The sequence below is a fragment of the Artibeus jamaicensis genome, unplaced genomic scaffold (assembly GCF_021234435.1).
Source record: "Artibeus jamaicensis isolate MK-2021 breed Jamaican fruit bat unplaced genomic scaffold, CSHL_Jam_final contig_463, whole genome shotgun sequence".
Lineage (NCBI taxonomy): Eukaryota > Metazoa > Chordata > Mammalia > Chiroptera > Phyllostomidae > Artibeus > Artibeus jamaicensis.
The window spans coordinates 533,354-555,344 of NW_026521841.1; the positions used below are offsets into that span (position 1 = coordinate 533,354).

General features: G+C 40.0%; 1 protein-coding gene and 1 long non-coding RNA gene across 3 annotated transcripts in view; one reads left to right on the forward strand and one right to left on the reverse strand.

The window, feature by feature from the left end:
• Positions 1-856: 856 nt before the first annotated feature.
• Positions 857-21,915, reverse strand: LOC119049369 (uncharacterized). 2 transcript variants are annotated; one of them, XR_005082504.2, is made up of 3 exons: positions 21,381-21,904; positions 6,763-6,986; positions 857-4,973 (listed from the first exon to the last, which is right to left on the reverse strand). It is a non-coding gene; the product is annotated as an uncharacterized LOC119049369 (long non-coding RNA). The 2 variants fall into 2 exon arrangements; XR_008391861.1 differs by lacking the exons at positions 857-4,973; positions 6,763-6,986 and adding an exon at positions 11,841-15,014 and having other exon boundaries at positions 21,381-21,915.
• Positions 21,485-21,991, forward strand: part of CLASP1 (cytoplasmic linker associated protein 1) — a 284,449-nt gene continuing 283,942 nt past the window's right edge. The window contains exon 1 of the mRNA XM_053666530.1: positions 21,485-21,563. The gene's annotated coding sequence lies outside the window, so the exon portion shown is untranslated. The remainder of the gene's footprint in view (positions 21,564-21,991) is intronic.

Sequence of the window (21,991 nt, forward strand, 5' to 3'; positions counted from 1 at the left end):
TTCTCAGCATTTGTAGTAAATTGTAAATTTTATTACTCTAGGAGACAGAATGTAAAAATAGACAAAATGTTACCTGGATTTAGAGGCAAATGTGTGTTTTGGAAACATCCCACACAAGCCCAGTAAAAACAGTATAAAAATTTTTGCTATGGTCAATTAAAAAATATTTTACACAGACAAACTTGAAGGACTGTCTGGAAAAGTCTAACCATTGTTAATATAATGGGAATGGTTTGCACAACATTTATGTAACCTGGCAGCCAAGGAGAATGGACTGGAATGCACATGCATGAGCAATGATGGCGTGACTGTATTAGTCAGTGGGGGCGGTAGATGCTGCTGACTGAGCATGGGTACTGTATGGCTGTTGCATTTAAAATGACTGAGTGAGTAGAGCATCTAATTTTGCATTAAGCTCAAACATTCTTCCACAGAAATTATTCAGATAATTCAGAAGGCTGTAGCTATGGGCAACTGGTGACTGGCAGTTTCATCACAACAATGAAGCTGCTCATGCATCACATCTCATACAGCTTTTTGTGAAACATCAAATCACCCAGGTGACACAGCCACCCTACAGCCCTACAACTCTGGCTTTTCCCAAAACTAAAATCACCTTTGAAATGGAAGAGATTTCAGATCATTGATAAGATTTAGGAGAATATGATGGGAAGCTGGGGGCAATTGGGAGAACTGTGTGAGGTCCCAAGGTGCCTACTTTGAAGGGGACTGAGGCATCATTGTCCCATGTACAATGTTTCTTGTATCTTCTTTAATAAATGTCTCTACTTTTCATATTACATGGCTTCTGAACAGACCTTGCATATGCTAGTAAGCAGCCCCAAAGTCCTTACTTAATTAGTAATAAAGCAGCAAATGTAATCAAGAGACTTTATTTATTAAGACATAGTATTACAGCAGATAACTAGTTCATGGATATAAATCTTATCTCCAACCTGAAAAGAAGCAACTTTCATACATAGGCACTGTTTGTAAGAATAAACTCCAACTACCACCTGAATTTGTGTCTTCTAAAAACAGGCTAAACATATCTAACTTATTTTGTGTTGGTGAAGATTGCACACTTGTATTTCATATACACAAATAGTGATGAAATGTAATTTTAGTTTCAAGTATGCATTTCAATGATGCTGTAATTTCATAGAGTCAAAAAAGCCTGATATAATAGAATATTACAACCAAATGAAGCCAGGAGTTAACACTGTGGGTCCAGTGATAGGTACATATAATGTAGCCAGGAACACCAGAAGATGGCCTATGTTTTCGTTTACCCAATTTGGGATATTGCAGGAGTAAATGCTCAGATTATTCATATGCTGAATGGAAACATGAAAATAAGGTGCAGAATATTTATTGGAAATCTTATAACAGTGTCAAAACAAATAAAAAGGTGTTCAGAAGTCTCTACAGGTGTGCATAAGCCTTTACACCCAAAAGTTCATCAATCTGAAACACAAATTGAAGAAAACTCTAATGATGACATAGTCTCCCTGACAAGCAGGGGGAAAAAAAAGATGTGTAAAGTGTTATGCATTCAAATGAGTTGCTTGTCAAAATACTTTCACAAGTGTTGTGAAAAGTATTTATGCCTTCAGCAGAGCACTATTGTCTGCAATGACTGTTATAAAGGTTGTGCAAAGCCAACTATTGAAGATTCTGATTAATTAATGTTAAAGACATTTTGGTTGTATTTTTTTTAGCAATATCCATGTTTCTATTATTTGAAACAATTTTATTCTTTATGTTTTTATATTTCTTAGTTTAATAATTTACACACTTTTTCAAAGTGGACACACAGATGGCCAATAGACTTATAAAAAGATGCTCAATGTCACTCGTCATCAGAGAAATGCAAATAAAAACCACAATGAGATATCATTTCACACCTGTCAGAATGGCTATTATCAATAATTCAACAAACAACAAGTGCTGGTGAGGGTGTGGAGAAAGGGGAACACTTTTGCACTATTGGTGGGAATGCAGATGGGTGCAGCCACTGTGGAAAGCAGTGTGGAGATACCTCAGAAAATTAAAAATGGAGCTGCCTTTTGACCCACTGATCCCACTTCTGGGAATATATACTAAGGAACCTAAAACACTGATTTGAAAGAACATAAGCACCCCTATGTTCATTGCAGCATTTTTTACAATTTCCAAAATATGGGAGAAGGCCAAGGTCCATCAGTGCATGAATGTAAAAAAACAACTATGGAGAGTTTATACAATGGAATACTATTCATCCATAAAAAAGAATAAAATTTTACCCTTTGCAACAGTATGGATGGACTTGGAGAATATCATGCTAAGTGAAATAAACCAGTCAGAGAAAGACAAATACCGTATGATTTGACTCATGTTGAATGTATTCAACAAACTGAACTAAGAGAAAAATGGGGACACACTCATAGATAGAGAGGAGGATGACAACTGTGGTGGGATGGTGAGCCAAAAGAAGAAAGAACTCATGGACATGGATAACCAACCATGTGGTGATAACTGGATGGAGGGAGGTATAAGGAGACTAAATGATAATGGAAAAATACAATCGAGATTAAATAAAAGAAATAATCTCTAGATTTTAACTGAAAGTAAAAATCATATATTTTATTATAGAAACATAATAAATGCAAATTTGCAGTTTTTCTTTTCTTCTTTTTTGTTTTTTGCATTTCAGTACATGCTAGTATTGAGTATCCAAGAGATATCTCTTGGATACATTCCTATGCTTGGACACATGACCTATGCTATAGTTTTTTTGATTATGAACCCTACTGGGTTATTCCATTTTGAGTTTATTCTCACATATAGTGTAAGAAAGTGGTCCAGTTTTAATTTTTGCATGCATCTGTTCTGTTTTCCCAATGCCATGTATTGAATAGGCTTTCTTTCCTTATTTTATATTCTTTCTTAATTTGTCATAGATTAATTGACCACATATATAGGCATGGGCAGATCTAAGTCTTCATTGGATTTGTTAGTGTGGGTAGCTATTTAGTTAAGGAAGGGAGCAAATAGAATCAGACATTAAGCCCAATAAACTAGAAAGCTAAATCTTTTAAGCCTGATTCACTAGGAAACTGCAGAATTTACAGACTCCCCAGGGGATTGCTGTATTTTTTGCAAAAGGAACTTAATCCCTGAGATATCCCCAAGTGGGCAGGAATGAGCTTGAAGAATTGGTTTTCCAATCTCTCCTGGGGACAACCACTAGCCAGGGTTATCATGGGGGAGTGATAAAATTTCAGAGAAAATTTCTTGGTTAGGTACATGCCCAGCAGAAATTTGATGATATAGCAAAACTTCAGAGCATGCACAGTAGGAGACAAAATGGTGACATGAAGGGGCCTAGTCAACCTAGGAAAATCTCAGTAAAGAATCAGATTGGATAAGAGTATAAAAACCTGGCAGATCCAGAAAAGTTATTGGTTAAGGGGCACATCCAGCAAAGCCCAGGAGAATCCAAGTGGGCTGGATAGTTTGAAATAAAGCCTGCTCATTCCTGAAAACCAAGAAAATACATGGAGGATTATCAGGAATGTTGGGACAGTTTCTGCTACAGCCTGCCCCCTCCCATCCTCTAGAGAGTATTATTTTTATCATCCAAATAAATCTTGCCACTATGCTTAAACATCTCCTACGCATGTGCACTTTGAAATGCCTTTCTCATGATGTCACAAGAAGACATTTTCACTGGCAACAGATTGATTCGAAATATTTTGACAAGAATTGTTTTATACATGATGCTGCTTACTTTATGTTGCATTGCACCAGATGGTTGTAAACCAAAATTAATTTTAGAATATAAGCAAGAATAAAAGGCATTTATTTGACTAAAATGGAGCTTCTGCCCAGGAGACAGATTCAAAAAACCTAAATTGTGTGACTGCAACAAAGGGGAAGCCAGCAATCTTTTATAACAAAAGTTCCTGTTCGGGTTAGGTTCATCTCATGTAAATGAGGTACCCAAATTGTGCGGTTCTTACCGGATGGGACAGATCTCAATCCATTTGTTAAAAGACGATTCCAGGGTTTCCCTAAAGTAATTAACAAGATGGCACAAACAAGTAAGGCATAGTGTGGGAACCTTATGTAACTGAATGCAAGAAAAGCAAACAATACCCAAAGCAAAACCAAAAGAACGCTCCACCAAAACCCAAACTGGGGAAATGGGATATTTTTCTTGTCACTGAGGAGTGCCTACCACTGAGCAATGTCTATTGATTCTTAAAGTATCCCAAATAGTTCAAAGAACCCGAGTGGTGGGGCAGGGGCTCTTGGTTGTGCACACCAGGGACTTACCCAGACTGGGCTCATTATCCCACCAACAATCCACTTCCTTTCATCATCAAAGCATTTAATGGCAGCTGATGCCTTGAAAGAGACAGAGCAGGAAGAGTCTCTGAGATAAAGAACTCTTGGCAGCTGCTGAAAAATTCCTGTAATACCTGCCTGGGTCTGCCTGTCACAAGGAGCTGGGACTCCAGCCTGGGCCCTCTGGGCTTTCCCGGAGTCAACATTGTCCATCTGGGTCACCAAAAATTGTAATTGAACACACATACAGCTGCCTGCTGCTACAAAAGGTAATATTCGAGAGGCAGGTGCTGATGTAAAGGGAAGTGGTTTGTTTTCAGGTGCTGGCCACTTAGAATATGGGGGTGGGGGACTCATGTCTCAAATACCACCTGCCACCCACCCCGCCAAATCAGTGGAGGCCATGGTTTTTATAAGGAAGGAGAGGAACCAGAACAAAGAAATCAAGGGAGGGGGTTGAAGAGTGATCTACGTGCAGATGAACACAGTCCATTCCAATAAGGCAAGTGATGGTCTGGTGTGCATCATCCAGGGTTAGTCATCCTGACTTCACATTATACTGGTTCCATGGTTGAATGTCAGCAAATCTCCTGGAGCTGGAATGCATAGACGTTGAAGTCTGTCTCTTCTGAAGTTAGTTCCTAGGATTATTATACAAACATGTCGTTCCTATATCTCCAAGCTACAGATTACTCAGAGTCAGCACTTACAGAAACAATATCAAAAGAATGGTGGGATGGGTTACAATTTCCACCTTTTAGTTTTGCACTGTTATACCAAGAGCTCAGTCTGAGGTTCTTCCCAGTATACAAAAGACAACAGAGTCCCCTTTCAGTAAATGGTTTCTAGGCTGTTATCATGTGTAAAATTTGGGAGTCCATCTCAGCAGATAAATTTTTCTTGGGGTTCACATTAAATGAGTCTTTCTTCTCAGAATCCAAAAAGTATACAATGTATGTTTGTTGCCCCTAGTAGCAATGCTGAATGTGATCCTTGTTTTGGGGTGGTGACAGTATCCTTGTAACAATTATCTTGATGATGAGATAATAGTTCCACACCACGTAAAACAACCAGTGTCACACAATAACATTTCAGTAAGTGCATGTTTCATGAGATTATGATAGAGTTTAAAATTCCTATTGTTTAGTGATGTTCTGGCTGTCTTCATGTTGTAGTACAGAGTATTACACAAATACCATTGTGTTTGTACCTACCTTATTTGACATAGTAACATGCTGTACAGGTTTGTAGCCTAGGAGCTATAAGGAACAGAATTTTCACCAAAATATGTGTCTTTGGCATGATTATTTTAGGCTAATTAATTTTAAGAAGCAGGAAACTTGGGAGAATCTCTGAAAACCAAGTAGAAGTAACAGTTGGAATACAATATTTACATTTCTAAGGAAAAAATTTCACTTTTGAGAGAAGAATGACCTTATCTCTACAAACTTATCAATGCAGAAGGCAAGGACTTAAATGAGCATAACAACATAACCTTTTTACTATGCTTTTCCTGGTAACCTCCCACAATTGCCACCTGCCACCCCCATTACATTTTATCTTCAGCTGAAGATTGTATTAAATGTAGTGGCTTTGGCCATTTTGGTGAGTTACTTCATTTTCCTGACTCTCTCCCATGTGTTCAGAAAGTATACAAGTGATTAAACATTTGTTGGTTTTCCCCGTTAATCTGTCTAGGGATATCTCAGACGAGAACCCTGAGGGAAGAAGGTGTATTATTTTTCTTCTCCTACAGGGCTACAGGTTATACCATATAGCCTATGTTTGTAGCAAGCTATACAATCCAGGTTTATTTAAGTGTACTCTATAACGTTCACATAATAATCAAATCACCTATTTAGGCACTTTCAGAATGTACAGTTGAACCTTGGTTCTTGAACTTAATTTATTTTGAAAGGCCATTTGAGAAGTGATTTGTTTGAAAACCAAATATTTTTTTTCCCCATTAGGAATAATGTAAATTGAATTAGTCCATTCCACAACCCCCAATGTTTTCCTGTTTTAACCTTTCTTTTATACATTACATGTTTAATGTACTGTTTAATCTATAAGTAAACACTTTAAAAAGAAAAAAGATGTGAAAGTTCTTTATTTCAATGTCTCTGGTTATACTGAGATACAGAACAAACTGTCAGTAACCAGAGGAGAGGGGAGAGGGATCGTGGGGGGAAACAGGGGAAGGGTCATCAAGGATCATGTATAAAGGACACATGGACAAAACTTAAAAGGGGTAGGATCTAGGGTCGGAGGCAAGGATGGGTAGGTTGGGGGGAGTGGTGTGGGGAAAATGGAGACAACTGGAGTTGAACAACAGTAAAAAAAAAGAACATAAAATGTAAATAAAAAGTTAACCAAAAGTAAATGAAATTTACAGTAAAAAGTGAAAATGTACATACAACTTCAACTTACCTTTAATGCTGAGAGCTCTTGGTGACTGAATTCGGAGAAGAGGGATGGAGGAATGCTATTGTTTGGAAGAGAAGGCCCTTTCTATAAAACATCAGGTAGCTGTTCTTCTGAGGTTCTTCTTTTCTTATGTCTCTTTACTCCACTAGAATTGCTTCAGGCTCACTGGGCCTATCTCTCACTAAAAACTTATCTGATGTTTGTTTTTGTCTGAATTTTAACAGTTCCTGAAATGAAACACTGCATTGTCATTGAACAAGTTTATCACATGGTTTGCTACTTCTTTGTCTAGGTGATATTTCTCAGTGAAATTTTGCATTTCTTCCCATTTCCCAAGCATTTCCTTGATTAGTGAAGTAGAAATATCTTCCCTTCCATCCTCTACCGCTGATGAAAGCTCTTCAGCTGTCACCTATTGCTGCTCCCTTTTAAGATCTGGGAGTTCCTTGGTGGTCAGCTCAGTGTGGTGGTCCCCCACCAACTCCTTCACATCATCATCATCCACCTCCAAGCCATGGACTTGCCCAGAGACACAATATCCTGCATAATGAGCCAATACAGTGCTCCCTGATTGAAAACCAGTTGGCGCTCACTGATAGGGAGGGGCCCAGACAGCCAGGATGGCAGCAGCGTTAGGCAAGCATGGTGCCTGTCAGAGAGGCCCCAGAAGATGTCAGTGGCACCTGGAGCCACAGAGATAGCAGTTGCCGAAGCTGCAGAAATAGTGGCCTGGCAACCCAAAGGGATGCTGTGGTGGTGCCAACAACTGGCGCCCACCCAAATGGCATGCACTGGTGCTGCTCAAGTGAAGCTCCTATTGCCTGCACACCACTGTCTGGAGCAAGTCTAAATTATCGGTCCAAACATAGGGGGGTGTGACCCAAAAAGGCCTGTCCTGTCTGTCTAAAAGGCCATTTGGCTATGCCAATCTCCCAAGAATAGGGAGGAAATATCCTATTAGACCCTGTAAGCTGGACATGCATGTGACACAGGAAGGCTTTAGATGGGGGCTGTGGCAGCGATCAGAATGGCTACGTCAACTCTTGGGTTTCTGGTCCCAACTATGGAAGAGAACGGAGGTATGGTACTCCCTGATTGAAAAGCAGTTGGCTGCTGTATATGTTGCCCTGTTGGCCACAGAGGCCATAAGAGGAACTGCCCCTGTGACAGTTAGGATGGCCCATCCCATTGCAGGAGTGGATGGCCAAGCCTAATAGTGGGATGGCTCAGACACCCACATTGGCTAAGTGGGGGGCTTATTTGCAACAAAGGAGTACTTTGTCCACTAGCCTTTTGCAGGCTGAGCTACAGGAAGCGTTAGGTTCAATTATTTATGTAGATGAGAAATCTACTGTTCCTGTCCCTATAGAAGAGATGGCAGCTAACCCTTTCCAGGAAGAGCAGATACCTATTCTCTCAGATGCATGATACACTGATGGATCCAGCAAGCGCCAGCCTTCAGTGTGGACCACTGTAGCAGATCAACCAGAGACAGAGATGATCTGGTTTGACACTGGTGTGGAGCAGAGCAGCCAGTGGGTGCTCTCTGAGCCATATGGCTCATGGTAGCCAATGAAGCTCCACCACTGACTATTTACACAGATAGTAGGGCAGTATACCGGGGGCTGACATTATGGATCTGTAACTGGCACACAAATAAATGGATGGTTATGCATAGACCATTGTGGGGACAGATTTTGTGGCAAGACTTATGGGAGTTAGGCCACCAGAAACAAATCACTGTATACCATGTTACTGGACATTCACCTCTTGCTTACCCTGGGAATGATGAGGCTGATACTCTAGCCAAGGTGTGGTGGCTAGAAACAGTACCTGCCAGTCCCTCAGGAAGGGAAGTAGCCCAGTGGCTATACCATCGCCTCTTACACACTGGGCAAAAGACCATGTGGTCTACCATTAAAACTTGGGGGTTACCTGTTATATAGGCAGAGGCACAAGAAGCTTGTGAGACCTGTGTTGTCTGCTCACAAGAGGCCCTGGCTGGTGTAGCTCAGTGGATTGAGCATGGACCTGCGAACCAAAGGATCGCGGTGTGATTCCCAGTGAGAAACATGTCTGGGTTGCAGGCCAGTTTCCAGCAGGGGACTCACGAGGCAACCATACATTGATATTTCTCTCCTTCTCTCCTTCCCTTCTAAAGATAAATAAATAAAATATATTTTTAAAAAAAGAGCAATCCCGAAGGCCTGGCCTGTGGGAACTTCTGGACAGATGGTGTGGAGATGGGTACTACTAACCTGGTGGCAGGTGGATGTAATTGGGCCCCTACCTAGTTCAGAAGGGTATAGGTATGCTACTACAGAAGTGGATACAGCCACAGGACTTTTAGCTGCTTATCCCACATGGCACCAGATCAGAAAGCAGTTATGTGCTCCTTATGGGCGACCCCCAATCACTGAAAGTGATCAGGGGATGCATTTTACTGGGGCCTTGGTACAACAATGGGCTTGAGACTTGCAGAATGACTAGAAATTTCATGTGGCTTATCATCCCCAAGTGCTGGAATGACTGAGTATTAAAATGGTCTCTTCGACCATTTCTCTCCTCGAAAGCAGGGCCTTCAAGCTGTAACTGCCACCCCTACACTGAGGGGCTGGACAAATGCTTCTGGACTCTAAATGAGAGGAGTTAGAGGGAGATCCCAGCTCTGGTGGAAGCACTGCTTCACTGGACTGCAGCTCCAATTCAGCTGCAGGTACAGACTAAGGAATGTTGTTGAAACCAGGCATGGGAAAATGGGAATATTCTCTTGCCTGTTCTGGAGGGCCTGGAGCAAGGGCAAACAGCCACTCAGACTTGGCCTTGGGAAATCAAAGCCTCCCACATGTGTTGGGTGGCTCTTGTTACCACCTGGGTCCAAGGGGTAGAGAGAAACTTACAAATAGTGCTCTGGATGATTGGGACACGGCCCCCAGTCTTAAAGGTGACATACCCAGGGCCAGCAGACCACAAAATGCTTCTTTGTGCCACCTTTGTGATTTCCCTGTGTCCCAGTATGAGTTCTCCCCTGTTGTTGCAAGTAGGTGCTGAACCCCCTGCTGAGGCATGAAAGGTCTGGTATTTATGCCTAGGAAGACCCCCTCTACCAGACACTGTTGTATCAGCTGACCAGAAGCTTGTATATTGTCTGAGGGTCATGACTCGCTTTTACTGGTGACTATAACTGCTGTTTTTTTGTCCTTAGAGTACAAAGTAGCACCTTAGTGGACTGGGTTCATACCTATGCCTTAGTGGCTGACCAGTTAGCATGATGGGTCTGCACTGAACCCCCCTGAGCATGTTGGCCAGCCTCCCATGGTGCATTTCTCCTGCTTCTGTCTCTGACTGGACTTCACTTCAGAACCAGTAGAACAGCAAACATCCTGTGTGGAATGAGACCCGGACTGACATCTATGCTGGGGTGAAACAGTGGTATGACCAACCTAGGCTGTTGGTTAGCTACTCCATCCATATGGGATGGCTCAGGGTGACTCACAACTTAAGGCTCTGGAGCTGGCTGGACCAGCTCCCCTTTGCATTGAGAACCCTAAAGGACAAGCCCAGGTGGGCTGAACTCTTGACAGGTCTCTGTCAGGCCCAAATTCTTGAACATTGCTGTAAGGCAAGGAAATGGGCCGCTTTTCCCACTGGGACCTTCTGGATCGGTAGCCCACATGACTGGCCTTACTTGTATGGAAATTGGGCTAGCCATTGTACCTAGCAGTGGCCTGATTGCCTGTGTTTTGCCTGTATGTTGCTGGAGCTTACACTGCTGCTGCTGCAGTGCTACTGCTATTGTGGGTTATAGGTGTAAGACTCTGCCCTCCTTGCCAAGGACCCTACGGAAGACATCCTTGCATAGGTTGTAAGGTGAGAAACCCAAAAGGGGTGGATTGTAGGGTAAGTGGAGGCAGTCCGGCGTCCTCACCCAGGTGTCTGGGTAACTAAGGGGAGCAGGGTTCCCACTGCCCTGGAGGGGCCTGATAACCAGTGTTCTCATAGCCTCGAGACTGGGTCTGATAAACTGTTCCTACAACATGAAGTGGGCACGCATGCACAGAATTATGTTCTGTTCTGTAATATTCTGGCATCTTACTAGCTTTGTTCCTCTCTAGTACTTCAACAGGTAGGGACTGACTCCCTGCTGGGAGTGATGATGAGAGAGACACATGCAAAGAGACAGGTGCCACGATGTGTGCCACTCTGGGGAGCAAGGGTCATGACATGGGCCGGTCAGAGACATGCAGATAGACACACATCTTGCAGTGTGAATGGCTCACCCACCCATGAATAAAGGCATGTCAGACATCCCAACAGCTCTGTGAATATTACTCTGTTTGGGCAAATACCATGGACCTGCCTGATCCTGAGTGTTGCAACACAGTCTTACACAATATTCACAAAGTATTCTACATAAATTATATGAATGTAATAGAAACATTCAATTTAGTAAAATATAAACATAAAGTGATTTCATTTCTTGTACCATCCCTGCCCTCAACTCTGCTGTGACAAGACTTTTTTCCCCATGCCTAAATATTTGAGGCACATATTATTACATTTTCATCACTTTTATTCAATAAAGCAATCCAGTTTAGTTTATTTTTTATATCTCATTCAAAATAATCCCTGTTACTTTTAATAAGATGCGCTCTGTGAACTTTATATGTGGCATGGTTTGTTAACTGACTCCCTTCCACTCGTCCCACTTCTAAGTTCTACCTCCTTGGGTTTTGGAGAATGAAAAGATGGTGAAAATGCAAGTCTTCTTTGTTTTGCAGATGTCTTACTTTTTTTAGTTGGTTTATTTCTTGAGATATAATTTACATATCATAAAACTATTTTTAAGTGTACAATTTAGTCATTTTTAGTATATTTTTAAGGTTGTGCAACCATCGCCACTGTCTGATTCCAAGACAATTCATCACCCCAAAAGAAAACCCAATACCCATTAACAGTCACTCCCAATACCTCCTTACCCCATCAACCCTCCCTCCACCCTCACCCTAAGGCAACCACTAATCTACTTTCTCTCTTTATGGATTTGCTTATTCTAAATATTACATGTAAATAGAATCATACAATATGTGACCTTTTATTTCTGCCTACTCAAGAGTAATATTTCCAGGTTGATTATTCAGAGCTGAGTAACATTTTCTTGTATGCATTCATCATATTTTATTTGTTCACACATCAGCTGATGCACATTTAGGTTGTTTCCACTTCATGGCTATTATGAATAATGCTGTTATGAACCTTAGTGTACAAAATATATGCTTTATATTTTCTTGTGAATTGCTGGTTCATATGTTAACACTATGTTTAATTCTTAGAGAAACTGACAAACTGTTTTCCAAAGCAATTACATCATTTTGTATACCCAGGAGTAGTGTATGAGGATTGCAATTTTTTTGCATTCTTGCCAACACTTTATATTGTATGTGATATTAAAAAAATTATTACCATTCTCAATGTGTGTGTGGTGTCTCAGTGTGATTTCCATCTGTATTTGTCTATTTCTTTTCATGTGCTCATTGGTTATTTGTGTACCTTCTCTGGAAAAATGTGTAATCAGATCCTTGGTCCATTTTTACATTGGGTAACTTGTCTTTTTATTATTGAGTTTAAGAGTGGTTTACATATTCCTGATACTAGACCCTATCAGATACATAATTTGAAAATGTTTTTTTCATTTCTTGAGTTGTCTTCTTTCTCTTTCTTTCTTCCTTCCTTCCTTTCTTCTCCCTTCCTTTCTTACTCTCTCTCTCTCTATATATAATATATAATATATAGGGAATAACATATGATCAATATATTAATATAACATAATATAAAAAGATAATACATGGAATGATATATATTACTATAATAAAAATATAAATGTAATATAGAATGTAAATAAACATGATGAATATAGAGGGAGTGATATATTTTAATACATGTTAATATAATATATATATGTAGGGAATATATGCATTATTCCCTATGCTGAACTTTACATCCCTGTGACTATTTTACAACTACCAATTTGCACTTCTTAATCCCTTTACCTCTTTCACCTGGTCCCCTAACTTTCTTCCCTTCTAGCAACCATCAGTCCATATGTGTCTATGAATCTGTTTCAATTTCATATTTATTTTGTTCTTTATTCCATATATAAGTAAAATCATATGATATTTGCCTTTCTCTGACTGACTTATTTCACTGAGAATAATACTTGTTAGGTCCATCCATGCTATCACAAATGGTAAGAATTCATTCTTTTTATGACTGATTGATATTCCATTTTATATATGTACCACAGCTTTTTTATCCACTCGTCTACTGATGGGCACTTGAGTTGCTTCCATATCTTGGCCATGATAAATAATGCTGCCACACAGATACAGGTGCATATATTCTTTTGAATTAGTGTTTCAGGTTTCATCAGGAGTGGATACATTCTCAGGAGTGGAAACAATGGGTCATAAGCCGTTCATTTAATTTTCTGAGGTAACTTTATAATGCCATTTATAATGATTGCAGCAATCTTCATTGCCACCAATAGTACATGAAGGTTCCCTTTTCTTTACAGCTTCACCAACACATCGTTTGTGGATTTATTGATGATAGCCATTCTGGCAGATTTGAGGTGCTATCTCATGGTGGTTTTAATTTGCATTTCTCTGACCATTACTGATGTTGAGCTTCTTTTTATATGTCTATTGGTCATCTGTATGTCTTCTTTGGATGAGCATTTATTCAGGTCCTCTGCCCATTTTTTAATTGGTTTGCTTTTTGGTGTAGTGTAAGTTTTTTATATATTTTGAATATTAATCCCTTATCAGATATATCATTAGCAAATATATTCTTCCATTCAGTATTGTCTTTTTGTTTTATGAAAGATTACATTTGCTGTGTAAAAAGTTTTTAGGTTGATGTAGTCACATTTATTTTTTCCTTTAGTTCTCTTGCCCAAGGAGATATTTCAGAAAAAATACTGCCAACAGAAATGTCCACAATTTTACTGCCTATGTTTTCTTCTGAGTTTTATGTTTTTGGATCTTCCCTTTAAGTCTTTAATCCATTTTGAATTTATTCTTGCATAAGGTATAAGAAAGTGGTCTAGATGTTACTGTTTTTGCATGTATTTGTCCAATTTTTCCTAGCACCATTTATGGAATAGACTGTCTTTACCCCATTGTATGTTCTTACCTTTTGGGGCAAATATTGGTTTGACCATATAGGCATGGGTTTATTTCTGGCCTCTGTATTTCTGTTCCATTGATCTATATGTTTGTTTTTATGTCAGACTGATGCTGTTTTGATTATTATGGCCTTGTAGTATTATTTCATATATGGTAGCATGATACGTTCAAGTTTGTTCTTCTTTCTGAATACTACTGAGGCTATTTGGAGTCTTCTATAGTTCCATATAAAATTTTGCATTATTTGTTTTAGTTTGTGAAATAGCCATTAGTGTTTTGATAGGAACTGCATTGAATCTATATGTACTATGGACATTTTAATGATGTTATCTTTCCTCCCCATGAATACGACAAATATATTTATTTATTTGTATTTTCTTCAGGATCTTACAATTTTCTGAGTACATGTATTTTACCTCCTTGTTAAATTTATTTTTTGGATTTTATTTTAATTTTTGGTGCAATTATAAAAGGAATTGCTTTCATAGTTTCTCTTTCTGATAGTTCATTTTGGCATATATTGGGTTGGCAAAAAAGTATGTTTGTTTTTTTTTCCATTAGATGGCTTTCATAGTGCTTAGTCATCTTTAACTTCACTCAAAACAATTTTGTTAGATTGTGCTATGACAGTTGTCATATCAGTGTGCATTTAGAAAAAACTTATCAAAATTGGTGAATTTTTGTGTTACCATTTTAATAGTGAAGATGGAAAAAAATACACAACATTTTTGGCATATTATGTTTCATTATTTCAAGAAATGGAAAAATACAACAGAAATGCAAAAAAGAAATGTGCAGTGTATGAAGAAGGTGCTATGAGTGATGGAAAGTGTGAAAAGTGGTCTGCGAAATTCCATGCTGGAGATTTCTCACTGGAAGATGCTCCACTGTTGTGTAGACCAGTTGAAGTTGATAGCAATCACATTGTTAATTGAGAATAATCAATGTTGTACCATACAGGAGACAGCTGACATACTCAAAATATCAATAAAGTTATTGTTAAAAATGAAAATTGTGACTTCCGCCAAGATGGAGGTGTAAGTGGAAGCACTGCGCCTTCTAGCACACCTAGGTTTAAAAACAACAAAGTTTTAGCAACAAAAATGCAGCCAAACTACAATAAAATTGAACTATATGGAAGTCTGACAACAACGAACCCTTCAACCAAACCGGTAAGAGGGGCAGAGCCAGCAGCAGAGTGGGGCTAGGCAGGAAAGATCCACCAGGCAGACCTGGGCGTGTGACCCAGGTGCGACAGCAGCCGTGGGCGGATCCCAGGTGTGGAGAAGTGGGCAGACCCACTGAGGGCTGATTGCGGTCACGCATTAGCACACAGATAAACTGGTGAAGGAGCTAGCAGTGAGACGAACCGTGCAGGCCCCAGTGGCAGAAAGCAGCAGAGGGGACTGCCATTGTCCCTCTCTGACCCCACCCTCACATACAGCGTCACAAACCAGCAACCTGGGTGGCCTCGCTCTGGTGAACAACTAAGGTTCCGCTCCTCATACATAACAGGCACACACAGATCAAAACATGGCTCAAGAACAACTCAGAGCCCCAGAGCCGATAAATCTAAGCAATGAAGAAATAGCCAAACTTTCAGATGCACAGTTCAAAACACTGCTGATCAGGATGCTCACAGAACTGGTTGATTATAGTCACAAATTACAGCAACATATGAAGGCTAAACTAATTGAAATGAGTGGAAATGCACAGGAAACCAATACTAATGGAAAGGAAACTGGGACTCAAATCATAGGAGTGGACCAGAAGGAGGAAAAAATGACCAAACAGAAAAGGATGAAGAAACAAGAATTCAAAAGAATGAGGAGAGGCTTAGGAACTTCCAGGACAACTTTAAACGTTCCAACATCTGAATTATAGGGGTACCAGAAGGGGAAGAGGAACAGCCACGAGTAGAAAACTTATTTGAACAAATAATAAAGGAGAACTTCCCCATTCTGGCAAAGGAAATAGACTTCCACGAAATCCAGGAAGCTCAGAGAGTCCCAAAGAAGCTGGACCCAAGAAGGAACATACCAAGGCACATCATCATTACATTAGCCAAGATGAAAATAAAGGAGAGAATTCTAGAAGCAGCAAGAGATAAGGGGACAGTCACCTAAGGGGAGTTCCCATCAGACTGTCAGCTGATTTCTCAAAAGAGACCTTACAGGCAAGAAGGGGCTGGAAAGAAGTATTCCAAGTCATGAAATACAAAGACCTACATCCAAGATTGATCTATCCAGCAAAGCCTTCATTTAGAATGGAAGGACAGATAAAGTGCTTCTCAGATAAGACCAAATTCAAGGAGTTCATCATCACCAAGCCCTTATTATATCAAATGTTAAGGGGACTTACCCAAGAAAAAGAAGATAAAAAAGATGAACAGTGAAAGGACAGCAAACTCACAGTTGTTAAGAACCACACCTAAAACAAAAGCAAATTAAGGACAGCTAGATCAGGAGTGAACCATAGAAATGAAGATCACATGGAGGGTTAGCAACAGGGGAGTGGGAGAAGGAGAAGGGGGGAGAAGGTACAGAAAATAAGTAGCACAGATAGAAAATAGATAGGGGGAGGGTAAGAACAGTAGGGTAAATATAGAATCTAAAGAACTTGAGAAACGTGTTCATGAACTAAAGGGGGGGAATCGTGGGGGAGGGGTATGCAGGGTGGAGGGGAATGAAGGGGGGAATAGAACAAATGTAATGGCCTAATCAATAAAAAATATATATTAAAAAAGGAAAGAAAAAAACAAACAAAAAAGAATAGAATTGAAAGTCAATAAAGAAACCCACATGTTCATGCTCAATTGATTTTTGGCAAGAGTGCCAAGAAAATTCAATGGGAAAAGTACTGTTTTTCAATAAAAATGGTTTTGCAACATTTGGACAACTACATGTAAAGAATGATGTTAGAGCCCCTACTTCATACCATATTTAAAAGTTGATGTGAACCTAAAACTAATCTACAAAATGAAGTCTATTTAAAAGTGGGAAAAGGCTCAAAATATATTTTTATCTGTTATATTTTTATTCAAAAAGATTTTTATCAGAATGTAAAACTCCGTAAAAAAATCCATAGTCATAAATGTTGATGTCATTTTCTATGGATTAGGTAATGGTTTCCAACGTATGACATCAAAAGCACAGGTAACAAAAGTAAAAAAAATTGAATGACATCAAACATTTAAATTTTTGTGTTCCATAGGACATTGTTAAAAAAAAATAAAGAGACAACTAAAAAATTTCATCATGTTTTTATGATTAAAAACTCTCCGCAAAGTGGGGACAGAGGAAACATACCTCAGTGTAATAAAGGCCATATATGACAAAACCACAGCCAACATCATTCTCAATTAGCTCAAACTAAAATTGTTTCTGTTAAGCTCAGGAACAAGACAGGGATATTGCATTTACCACTTTTATTCAACGTAGTTTTGGAAGTCCTAGCCACAGCAATCAGACAAGAAGAAGACATAAAAGGCATCCAAATTAGAAAGGAAGAAGCAAAACTGTCATTATTTGCAGATGACATGATATTGTACGTAAAGAGCCCTAAAGAACCCACCAAAAAACTACTAGAACTGTTACATAAATTTAGTAAAGTAGCAGGATACAAAATTGATATTCAGAAATTGGTTGCATATTTATTGGGTTGGCCAAAAAGTCCACTTAAGTTTTTTTGTATAATAAAAGACACATTTTTTCATTTTCTTAAATATATTTAATTGATTATGCCATTACAGTTATCCTATTTCCCCTTTCATTCCCCTCCACCCTGCACACCCCGAACCATTCCCCCCTCTTTACTTTATGACGTGTCTCAAGTTCTTTAGATTCTATATTTCCCATACTATTCTTACCCTCCCCCCTATCTATTTTCTACCTACCATCTATGCTACTTATTTTCTGTACCTTCTTCCCCCTTCTTCTCCCACTCCCCTGTTGCTAACCCTCCATGTGATCTTCATTTCTATGTTTCCACTCCTGATCTAGCTGTCCTCTAGCTGTCCTTTTGTTTTAGATGTGGTTGATAATAACTGTGAGTTTGCTGTCCTTTCACTGTTCATCTTTTTTATCTGCTTTTTCTTAGGTAAGTCCCCTTAACATTTGATATAATAAGGGCTTGGTGATGATGAACTCCTTGAATTTGATCTTATCTGACAAGCACTTTATCTGCCCTTCCATTCTAAATGAAAGCTTTGCTGGATAGATTGCTCTTGGTTGTAGGTCTTTAGATTTCATGACTTGGAATACTTCTTTCCAGCCCCTTCTTGCCTGTAAGGTCTCTTTTGAGAAATCAGCTGACAGTCTGATGGGAAGTCCTTTGTAGGTGACTGTCCCCTTATCTCTTGCTGTTTCTAGGATTCTCTCCTTCATTTTAATCTTGGCTAATGTAATGATGACGTGCCTTGGTATGTTCCTTCTTGGGTCCAGCTTCTTTGGGACTCTCTGAGCTTCCTGGATTTCGTGGAAGTCTATTTCCTTTGCCAGAATGGGGAAGTTCTCCTTTATTATTTGTTCAAATAAGTTTTCTACTCGTGGCTGTTCCTCTTCCCCTTCTGGTACCCCTATAATTCAGATGTTGGAACGTTTAAAGTTGTCCTGGAAGTTCCTAAGCCTCTCCTCATTCTTTTGAATTCTTGTTTCTTCATCCTTTTCTGTTTGGTCATTTTTTCCTCCTTCTGGTCCACTCCTATGATTTGAGTCCCAGTTTCCTTTCCATTAGTATTGGTTTCCTGTGCATTTCCATTCATTTCAATTAGTTTAGCCTTCATATGTTGCTGTAATTTGTGACTATAATCAACCAGTTCTGTGAGCATCCTGATCAGCAGTGTTTTGAACTGTGCATCTGAAAGTTTGGCTATTTCTTCATTGCTTAGATTTATCGGCTCTGGGGCTCTGAGTTGTTCTTGAGCCATATTTTGTTCTGTGCGTGTCTCAATGCTCGCCTCTTCACTGGTTTATCTGCGTGCAAATGCATATAGCCAGCAGTGCCTCTTCCCTGGGTTCTGCCTGTAGCTAGCCCACACCTGGGATCCGCGCCCCCTGGCTGCCTGTACACTGCCCGGATCTTTTTTGCCCAACCGGTTCCGCTGCTGGTTTCACCCCTCTCACCGGTTTAGCTGAGTGGTCCGTTATTTCTGGACTCCGTATTCGATTTTCTGTGTGGTTTGGTTGTGTTTACTGTTGTTAAAACTTTGTTGTTTTTAGATTTGGTTGTACGAGGACGAAAAGTGTTCCCACCTATGCCTCCATCTTGGCGGAAGTCCTCCCCATCCTATTTAAAGCCAGGTCTCAAAGAGATATTTGCATGGCCATATTCATTGTAGCATTATTCACAATAACCAAAAGGTGTAAGTAACCCAAGTGTCCATCATGGTACATACATACAACAAAATATTATTCAACCTTAAAAAGGAAGGAAATTATGACATACACCTCAACATAAATAAAAATTGAAGACATTTTTAGGTGACATAAGGCAGTCACAATAAAACAAATATGTCTGTATGATTCCACTTACATAAGGCATCTTAGTAGTCAAATTTACAGAAAGAGTAGAATGGTGGTTGCCAGGAGCAGGAGAAAGAGGGATAGGTACAGAATTTGAGTTTTGTAAGAGAAAGAGTTATGGTGATGCTGCATGGCACTGTAAGTGCCCTTAACTATACTGTACAGTTAAAAAGGGTTAAAATGGTACATTTTATTCACAATTAAAAATTTCCCATCCCGTTCATCAAAGCTTACTTTCCACTCATCATATTGGATGGGCTCAACAGTCCATTTAGTTCTTCCTGTAAATAAAAAACCCATCTTTCATTTTCACCAATAACTTACATTGAGTTGGATATTTTCAGTATGTCAGCTATCTCCTACATGGTATAACATTGATTGTTTTCAATTAATGTCTTGATTTGATTGCTATCAACTTCAACTGGTCTACCCAACTGTGGGGTATCATCCAGCAAGAAATCATCAGCATGCAACTTTGCAAACCTCTTTGTACACGTTCCATCAGTCACAGCACCTCCTCTGTACACTGCATGATCTTACCTTTCTTGAAATAATAAAGCATAATAGGCTTAAAGTGTTGCATATTATCTTCCATCATCAATATTAAAATGGCCACACAAAAATTCACCAATTTTGGTTTTTTGAATGCACGCTGACATGACAGCTGTCACAATACAATCTAACAAAATGTTTTGAATTAAGTTAAAGACAGCTAAGTGTTATTTTTAGAGTGGTTGGTGATGTGGACTGTGAAAGAACTCACAAAGAAAAGAAAGAGTAGAGGGTAAAGATTTTATCCCCTTTCTAAGGAAGTAGAGGGTCATGGTGTGGAGTGATACAGCGGCATTGAGGAGTGGGGGCTTTGAGCTTTCATTGAATTATAATAGGAGTATAAATGGGTGGGGTGCTTGCTGTTGGGAAGCCCCTGAGCTGTTGCGGGGGGAGGGGGGGTTGTAACCTGAGGTTCTGGTTGATTTTTGGATAAGCTGCTGTTTGTACCAATGCTATCTTGTGCCTGTGGCTGTATGGAATGGTTAGTCAAGTTCTGTTCTTGGTTTGCGGTAATTTCCAGCTTTGGACACATAAGCTCAGAAGAGTAAATAACAATCTTGTTTAACAAGCTCACAAGCCTACTTGGCAAAAGGTGCCAAAACAGCAAATGGTACTGGCATTATCCTTTCTGCTACCAGAGCTACCTACAAAAAGAACAAACAAACTTTTTGGTCAACCCAATATATGCATTTTGCTATTTAGTTTGGTCTCTATTACTGCCAGTGTAACACCCACTTCCTGGGCCTTTGCCCTATGGCTTTTTCTCTGGAAGGCTTTCTTTATCATCTATTTTCAAAAGGGTGCTTGCGCTTTCTCCCAAAAGATATTACCTTTTCTGGATTCCAGTGATCACACACCCCTACGTCATTCCTATTTCTACCGACTACAGTCCTCTCCCGTTTCCGCACTACACAGAGGGGGCTACACATGGCTTTTTTGTTTTAACGTAGTCTGTCCAACCACAACATTTAAGCTCCAGGGCATTCTCATACCATTCTCTCACCCCTGTGCCAAAACATACACAATTCACCAGCGTGGACTGTGGTATAACAAGTGAAAAGTCAATGCACTAGACACATACACGGAGGGAAGTCAACACATACTGTTAAGGGTTATTTCCGGGAGGCAGTGTGTAATCGCACACAAGGCTTACAATGTCAAATTACTGAGGAGCACAGGGTCTTTAAGTGGCAAAAATTGGGTCCTTTAGGATCCTTAAATGCAGCCTTATAACTTGCGCAGCCGTACAACTTGCACAGCCTTCTGATCTCTGCAACACCTTCCCACAAAGTACCATTAAAGAGTTATTTGAGTTACGGCAGAAGCAGCGTTGAGTATATGATCAAGTAAAAGAGCTTACCCTAAAGGTCTTCCAAGACTCCACCAGGTAGGCCCGCTCCGAAAAGGGCAAAGAACCATTAAAACGTTCTTCTTCCGGTTCAAGAGTCTAAAAAAGGGAAAGGGAAGCGGGGTACGGAATGTCGCAGGGCACAATTTTCTTGATCCTAGTCGTCCTGTACGCGTGCGAACCAGAACTGAGAAGGTAAAGATTTCTCTCAGGTTTTAGACCCTCGACCGGAGGAAATTCTAGCCAGACGGTTTTTATTCTGGTTTCTCTCTAGCTGTATTCACAGTAGGGCTTTCTAGTGCCCTATGGGCGTTTAGATGCGATCCTAATTGTGTAGCTCGAGTTTTGTCGCAGGTTCCTCAGCGGCCCAACCGCACCCTGTAACCTAAGAGTCCTACCAGGGTCAACTGACGTTCTCTGAGGAGGCCAGCGCTCTCCGGGTTTTCAGTTTAAGGAGTCCCGCGCAGGCAAGCGCGCGCCTGGGCGGGGCATTACGTTAGAGAAGCAGCTCCTCTCTGGTCTCGGTTTACACTCTATCGTCCGGCTGGGTCGGTGGTGGTAAGGGGAGGGGAAAGGAAAAGGGAGAGTGCATTGCGCAGGCGCTCTCTCTGTCTCTCTTTCTC